Source organism: Mastomys coucha, unplaced genomic scaffold, assembly GCF_008632895.1.
Source record: "Mastomys coucha isolate ucsf_1 unplaced genomic scaffold, UCSF_Mcou_1 pScaffold20, whole genome shotgun sequence".
NCBI classification, from domain to species: Eukaryota; Metazoa; Chordata; class Mammalia; order Rodentia; family Muridae; genus Mastomys; species Mastomys coucha.
This window is the reverse complement of record NW_022196903.1, coordinates 79,596,666-79,604,987: the sequence shown is the minus strand read 5'-3', so window position 1 is coordinate 79,604,987 and position 8,322 is coordinate 79,596,666. Positions and strand designations below refer to the sequence as shown.

The 8,322-nt window shown below is 43.1% G+C and overlaps 1 pseudogene; it reads right to left on the bottom strand.

Moving 5' to 3' along the window:
- The window catches only part of LOC116099951, a 7,248-nt pseudogene extending 296 nt beyond the window's left edge, over window positions 1–6,952 (bottom strand).
- Between the last annotated feature and the right edge of the window lie 1,370 nt (window positions 6,953–8,322).

The window sequence follows — 8,322 nt, the reverse complement described above, 5'->3', positions numbered from 1 at the left end:
TTTTTTGCACTGTTCTGGATGGGGGTAGAAGAAAACTATCCCTCAGGAGATCCTCGAGCACAGCTTGAGAGGACTTCCAGGAGAAGCTGAAGGCGAGGAGTCAGAGATCCCATTTCACACCAAAAAAAAAAAGCTTTCTTCTAAGAGATGAAGAACTGAGGTTCCTGGGAGACTGGTCCACAAAGTCTAAATAAGTCTGCTCTAAAATAGTCTCCCAATATAACTTCCAAATTAAAATCCACAGGAAGAGACAGCAGAGCCTGGCAGGTAGCAGCGCATTTCTTAGAAGGAAGAGTCACCTTTTTCCCGACAGGAGAGTCACTATTGCTATTTAGGTGCTTACCAGGATGAAGCTCCAAAAGCTGTTTTCCATCATGGTTAGGCCAGGGAGAGAATACAATGACATCTTTAGGAAAAAAACAAAAACAAAAAAACAAAAAACAAAAACAAACTCTTCAGTGGCTTTTTATCTTTTGTCTTCTACATCTTTATCTATTTGAGAACGACTTAAGTAGGAAGCCTGATGATGAATCTCCTCTGGGTCTATGTCTTAGTTAGGGTTTTACTGCTGTGAACAGACACCATGACCAAGGCAAGTCTTATAAGGACAACATCTAATTGGGGCTGGTTTACAGGTTCAGAGGATCAGTCCATTATCATCAAGGCAGGAACATGGCAGTATCCAGGCAGGCATGGTGCTGGAGGAGCTGAGAGTTCTACATCTTCATCTGAAGGCTGCCAGTGGAAGACTGACTTCCAGGCAGCTAGGGTGAGGGTCTTAAGCCCACTCCCACAGTGACACACCTACTCCAACAAGGCCACACATCCTAATAGTGCTACTCCCTGGGCCAAGCATATATAAAACATCACAATCTATTTCTACAGGATTTATTACAGCCAGCTGATCAATACACCACCTAAACTCCTGTAGAGTAGGTAGTTTTGTGGATATAAAGACAGAAGGACTTGCAAGAGTTTGTTCATGGAGATTAGAATAATCACTAGAGGGTTGGAGAGACGGCTCAGCGGTTAAGAGCACTGACTGCTCTTCCGAAGGTCCTGAGTTCAAATCCCAGCAACCACATGGTGGCTCACAGCCATCCATAAAGAGATCTGACACCCTCTTCTGGTATGTCTGAAGACAGCTATTTACACATACTTACATATAATAAATAAGTAAATCTTTAAAAAAAAAAAGAATAATCACTAGAACTTTCAAGAGATTTAAAATGGATCCTTCCTAGAATTTCTGGTGTTGTTTAATTTGCTCACATCTCCCATAGCTCAGAAAGTAAATTTTGGAAGATCAAAGTTGAGCGGGCTCCTTCGGTAACAGCAGAGACAGTCACTTCCAGTGACCATTCAGTTTCCAGGCATCCCTTTCTCTCCTCCCCTTCTCAGGCAAGTCTGGAGCCAGGAAACCAGGGCCCTCCAACTCCACACAGGAGCCGTTCCCTTTGGTCAGTCAGGGGATACCAGGAAGGCAAGAGAATTAGGTATTTTTTATCTTATCTATGTTACAGAAGGAAGTGCAGCTTTGGATCTGACCACAGATAACTCTCTTACATTATCCTCAAAAGTTGAATGTTATAAGTTAGCCACTGGTGTGTACAGTTCCTTACCTTCAGGGACGGTCAGAATAATCTCAGGAAGAAATGAATTAACTTCTCAAGGATTTATTGTCTATCCAGATATAGGTGATAGAGATTGCAAGGAAGAAATAAAAGCTATGGCAAATGAAAAAGGGAAATGCAAATTGAAGCAGGGGATAGAATTGCTCAATTGTTGTTATTTCCTTATATCAAGGGCAATGACACTCCCATTGAACGAACATGGGCCTTTGGAAACACTGGGAAACATGTGTTCTGGAAAACAATTGACAATGATCAGAGACCCAAATTAATGGTACAAACGAATGGTGTGAACATAGAAGGGTTGATGGATACGGAAGCTGATGTTAGTATACTTTCCCAAAAGCCTTGGAATCCAGATTGGCCACTGCAGAAGGTTTACACACAATTTATAGGAATTAGTAAATTATCAGTAATAAGAAAAAGTGTCAGATGGATTACCTGTGTGGGACCAGAAGGGCAAACAGGGAAGTTGAGACATTATGTGGCTGGCATACCCATAAACGTATGGGAAAGCGGTCTTACAACAATAGTGTACTCAAATTAAAATTCATGCAATTTTAGGGACAGCAAATAAGGAAATTAGAGGTGATGTGGCAGATACTCCTGGGGAAGGTATTGATATTGGTGAGAGAGAACAATCACAAGCTGTACCCATGGTCAATATACAGGAAAACGGGTATAGAAAGAGCAAATCATACCTCAAAAGAGATGCTTATTAGACAAAAAGGGAGAGTAGAAATCCCCAGGGACAGACAAAATAATGCATTGTTACCTCTCAATCTTCTTAATGTTGGTGAAAAGGGAACATCAGCAGCTGAGAGATACGGGGTTATCAAAACAAAACTGAGGAACTGGACCAACCAATATACTATAAGGATGTGTTGATATTAGAGTGGAAACCTGAAATAGTTAAGATGGGGGTACGGTTATGCTTATGTATCTACAGGGAATGGAAAAATATGGTTATCAACAAAACTTATAAAGACTAGATCTAACCAGGGAAAACCTCTTACCAGCTGAGACATGAAAGTCTTCTCAAAGCAAACAGCCCAGGTGATCACAGACCGTCTCAGTTACTGATTTTTCCAAAATACGCATGCAAATCAACTTCAAAAGGGCTAGTCCAGCCGGGCAGTGGTGGCGCACGCCTTTAATCCCAGCACTTGGGAGGCAGAGGCAAGCGGATTTCTGAGTTCGAGGCCAGCCTGGTCTACAGAGTGAGTTCCAGGATAGCCAGGGCTACACAGAGAAACCCTGTCTCGAAAAACAAAAACAAAAAAAAAAAAACAAAACAAAAACAAAAAGAGCTAGCCCAAATGATTGATCACACAAAGGGCTAGCCCAAATGATAGATCACACAAAGGGCTAGCCCTAATGATTGATCACACAAAGGGCTAGCCCTAATGATCACACAGAGACTGGACAGACAATGCAGAGACTGCATAAACACAGAGACTGGGCAACAAATGCTACAGCTAACTTTTTTCAAACTATCCATTTTTTATCCTTGGGGCCCATACAGGAATTCTTCACTCCACTTCAGCAGGAAGCAATTTTACAAAGATTATCGCCCTAGTCCCTTAAGTTGATGTGGATAGGCTTGGTCATTTGATGTGTTATAATTGTTATCACCTAAGATGGAAGGTTATTATTGGTTATGATCAGGGATTGATAAAAATTTAAAGTTGTTTTGTTTGAATTATTGTATATTGATAGAAATTTAAGTTTTTTTGTTTAATTATTGTATATCGATAGATTTTTAAAATTGTTTTGTTTGAGGTATTATATATTGATAGAAATTTAAGGTTGCTTTCTCAGATTATTTGACTGTAGTGTACATATACCATTTATTGAAAATGTGATGCTTCTTACAATCATTTCTTACAATTGTTTACAGATTGCTAATGACAATCTTAAGGACAATTCTTAAATGGAAAGGGGAATGTGAAGTGGAAACTTCTAATTTCTTTGGAAAGTTGGTTATGTCAAATGTTGTTTTGCTGGGGCACACAGGTGAAAGTATGTCTTGCTAAAGCAAACACATGAAAGGACCCAGAATGAAGGAATATAAATATGACCCCACAGACAGTGAGAGACGAGCACTGAGCATTGGTTTGGTTTGCTCGACCTCTCTATTCTTCACTAACTACACGCATGTACTGGTTCGTCTTACACAGCATTGTTGAGCTCAACTTATGGTAACACTGCCATTGAGAGAAACTCACCCAAGGACTGCTTGTGAAGTTCCTGTGGCAGCTTGCTGCTTCCAAGGTCTCACCTCAGGCTGGTTGGCTAGTCTAATGGTTTCTTCAGGATTGAACTACAGTTGCTGGTTTGTGCCTGGTGTCTACCTGCTGAAGAGACTGGACCGTAGCTGCTGGTTCCTGTGTGGTGTCTGCCTGTCTAGAGGACCGATATGACTCTGCTGAGTCATATTTGGTGTTTGCTACGGGACTGAACTGCTGCCAACGAAGATTGAGCTTGCTCCCAAAGAACTATTGCTGAACAGGTTCACTTCCCCCATATCCTAATAACTTCTCTCTTCCACTGCCGCTGTTGGGTGGTCGGCTAGAGGAGAGGTTGAACCCTTATTAAAAGTAGGTTGCAAAAAATCTCTGCCTACACTGGCTTGTTTGGGTTGGCAGTGAAAAAGTTAAGTGCGCTTTACTAATTAAGACTCTATTAGTCCAAGTTGCTCAAGAGCTCGTTTTCACCCTTCTCTCCTCTGAGCTAAGTTCCAGCAGACCTGACTGTGAGGCAACAAACCTCCCTTTAATCCAAAGTCAGTCAACAAAGATATGCTGCCACGGGTGCATGCCAGGAAATGACAGCCCAACAGGTGCCTGCTGGAGAACGGGGATCACCAGAGCCCAGGACAAAGGATTTCCAGTTTTCAGATCAGAGCTCTCCAGAACCTGGAGCGTTCTTTTCTGAGGAGGTTGGCAGGAGGAGGGCATCATCGGCTGGCCAAGAGACTGCAGGAATAGAATTTAAGAGACTAAGCAAATCTCAAGGGGTCTGAGGGTGACCATCACTTGGTAGAGCACTTGGCTAATGTGAGTCCCCAGGTTCAGTCCCTAGTACTGGGGGCAGGAGGTGAAGAGGGAAAGCACGAAGGAGACCTATGAGGTCCACCTTCATTTCTTTTGATAATTGGGAAATTTTTAATTATTATTTTACATGTATGCGTGTTTTGCTTGTATGCATGTAAATATAGCGTGTGTGTGTGTATGTGTGTGTATATGTGTGTGTATGTGTGTGTATGTATGTGTATGTGTGTGTGTGTGTGTGTGTGTACCTGGTGCTCACAGAGTCTAGAGATGGCATCATATTCTCTAGACCTGGCATTACAGACAGTTGTGAGCTGCCATAGGGTTGCTGGGAGTCAAACCTGAGTCCTTAAAGAACAGCCAATGTTCTTATCTACTGAGCCATCTCTCTAGCTAGCCCTGACCTCCATTTCCACAAATGGACATAGAATGAAATGTCATCATTATGCAAATATACATTATACAAATTAAAAATTGTTGAAATTTATTGTATGTGTGTGTGTGCATATGCACATGGCATGTATGTCTGTGCATCATGGCATGTGTGTGAGAGGACAACTTGTGAGAGCTGACTCTGGGTTCTGGGATCTAACTCATATTATCAGGCTTGGCAGCAAGCCCACTCACCTAGCTCATTGGCACAACACTTACAGCCTGTAGAGGCCTCTGATCCAGTCTCCCTAGAATAGTAAAAATCAATCTTTTACCCCTTAAGTTCTTTCTCTAAAGTACTTTGTCAAGAAAGACAATTGATATACAACCCATCCTCACCTAATCAGAGAAGGAGACATGGAGGTGGGCCACACAGGTATCTGTCTGAGTGGATGTACATTAGAGAGTATTGGCCCACGTTCACGGGTACTATGATATGATGAGGGAAAAGTGAGAGGCTAATGTGTGCAAAGTAGTATGAGCAAAGACCATCTATCCTGGGACACACAGGGCAACCAAGCTGGTGCCTGCACATCAACCTGCTTAGCCTGCCCAGCTTGCCCAGCATGCAGAAACAAATTACAGTGGTTATAAGTCACGGGAATTTTAAGTCTCTTTGCTGTGTGTTGCTTTTGTGGTGACAGTTGGTAAATACATTAATCATGTAATCACAGAACTAAACATAGTAGTGAATGCCACCCAGCAGGTGAGGCTGGAGGAGGCACATCCTGTCCCATTAGTCTCTGTGGCTTTACAGGGATGAGGCGGAGAAGGTAAGGAAGAGGTATCTAGAGGCTAAATGTAAGGTGATGTGTTAAGGGAGAGAGAGCTTCGTGGGTAAGATGGTTCAGTGAGTAGAGGTGCTTCCACCAAGCCCTAGTTCCATTCCCTGGCCACAAATGGTAGAAGGATGAACCAGTTCCCCCAAGTGGTTTTTTGACCTCCACACACATGCTGTGGCACATATACACCCCAACATGCACAACCAGTCAATCAAGTGTGTCACCTGCTAGGGACAATGGGTAATAAACAATATACTTTGTGTGACACTGTTGATATCAAAAGAAAGCGCTCTTAATTATGCAAAGACATGGGTTTAAACTAAGGCTGTCTGGGCAAACAAAGGTATATGACCAACTAAAGTGAGGGCTGAGAACTAAACTCAGACCCAGTGACTCGGGGATCATTGTTCGTCTGCCCAAAAGTAGTTCTGTTGAGTCAGAGGGCTGAGTTTAGCCAGGTCTGACTGAATTCAAGAAAAATGGGAGGACTGTGAACAGACAACACTCAGTAGCCGAGGAAGATAAGAATGCAACATTTGGTATGTTTTGACTGAATACATTTTATAAATATTAACTAATGTGAATGATCCAGAAAATATGTGAAGGTGACAACAAAGTTGGTGGTTGCTGAGCAGTGTCCTGGGGAAGGTGAGGGACCAGGATCTAATGGACAAACAAGGCTGCCAGCCCCTCCTTGGATGGCGGCCACTCACCCCAGCTCAGGGAGGAGGTGGTGCACACAAGGTGGATGGGTGTCTATGGCGGGGATGGTGAAGGGTTCTTCGGATCTGCCAGCTGACAGTGAGCTTGCTGCAGGAGAAGGGGCATGGTAACCACTGTCCAGGAGGTCCAGAGAATGATCATTCATGGAGACAGAACAAGATTGCCTGGCATCCTCAATGTAAAGTGCTGTCAGCAGAGGAAAGTCCATTTCCACTTTCAGAGTGGGGAAACTCGAGCCAGGGATGCTACTCAGTTGGTCAAGTGCTTGGCTAGCACAGGCGGCAGTCTGGGCTCTAACCCCAGCATCCAGAGACCTGGTGTACTGGTGCATGTCACTAGGGAGGTGGAGGCAGGAAGATCAGAAGTTCAAGGTCATGCACAGCTATTTAGGAAGTTGAAAGTCAGTCTGGGTACCCCAAATCCCTGTCTCAAAGCAATACCTCAAATCAACAAAACAACAACAATAACAACAAAAAGAAAAGAAAAGAAAAGAAAAAGAAAAACAATTATACCCTAAACTGCTATGTAACCACAGGCTTTTCTGGCAACAGAGGGCTGACACCACAAGGCAATTAGCTGCCTGAATTCCAAAAAGAGAGAAGACTTTGAGCAGAGCTGGGGCTCACCTGTGGCCCAGCAGAGACACAGAAGCAAAATAGCAGATGCAAGTGGTTAAGAAGAGACCAGCAAAACACATCACCAAATGACAGCACCCACTGTGGGCTTGGATCTGGGCCAGCAGGGTCTGACTCCAGGGGCGTACACATGAACTCATAGGCTATCCGCACAGGCTTCCACCCAGGTTCTTGGGAAAGACAGGGAGAAGGGAAAGCTGGAGAAACGTCCCCTGGTGGTGCAGGCATGGAAAAGGTTATAGGAGAACACGAAGAACTGGATACAAGAAATATTTTAAGAGGTGGAGATCAAGAGTTCCATAAAAATAATAATAAATTATAAGTTTATAGTATAAAAATAATAAAATTATAAAAATTATATATGAAAGCATAGGTCCAAATATTTTAGAAACCTCTACATGATAAACCACTACTTGAGTACGAACAAGTCCCAGAGAAAAAAACAAAACCAAAAATTAAATTAAATTAAATTTAAAAAAACACCAGATACTAGCAGACCTAACTGATAAAGCCAGGATTAAAGAGGAAACTCTGAAGGGAGCTGCTAGGGAGGAAGGTGGGATACAGTGCATCGCAGCAAAGGGATCTGGTAAGAGGCACAGAGGTCTCTTCTGGAGCCATGCACGTGGGCGGTTGTGGCTTGGCGTGGGTCAACACTGGAAGAAAGTGGCTGACTCAAAATTCAGAAAAAAAGGTGACCTTGCACAATGGGGGTAGGGTGGGGAGATAAGGTAAAAGAGTGGTAGGACAAGACACCTGGCCCCTGGGCACAAGTGCACCTATGCACACATGCACAAACACTAGGCATCATCCCAAACATTATAAATAAGTTAATATGATCTGTAAAAAAAAAATCTAATGATCAGCTGTGTGCCGCTTCACAAGAAACGTACTTGTTTTATTTTTAAAGAGATTTATTTTTTATTTGTGTGTGTGTGTGTGTGTGTGTGTGTGTGTGTGTGTGTGTGTGTGATGTGTATACAGGTGCCCATGGAGGCCACAAGAGGGTATCAGATCCTCTGGAACTGGAGATACAGGTTGTTGCTAGCCACATGATGTGGGTGTT